Here is a 236-nt window from a genome sequence, read left to right as displayed (position 1 = left end):
CCCGGGGGAGAAGGGCCTGGCAGTAGGAGTCTATCTCCTGCTCGCAGTCCCTGATGGCACGCAGTCTCTGGACTGTGGCCTGGAGCTCCTCCAGCTGGCGCACCAGAGACCCCAAAAGGGACCAGACCCCACACGGCGAGGTCACCATGCTCCCAGGCCCCAGAGCCTGAAAAAGGGACAGGCAGACCCTGCAGCCAAGAGCCAGGGGCTCCGTCTGCGTGGAGCCCGGGACGAGG

This window comes from Alligator sinensis, unplaced genomic scaffold (assembly GCF_000455745.1).
Source record: "Alligator sinensis unplaced genomic scaffold, ASM45574v1 scaffold1071_1, whole genome shotgun sequence".
Taxonomy (NCBI): domain Eukaryota; kingdom Metazoa; phylum Chordata; order Crocodylia; family Alligatoridae; genus Alligator; species Alligator sinensis.
The sequence above is the reverse complement of the archived record's forward strand: the minus strand, read 5'-3'. Positions refer to the sequence as shown.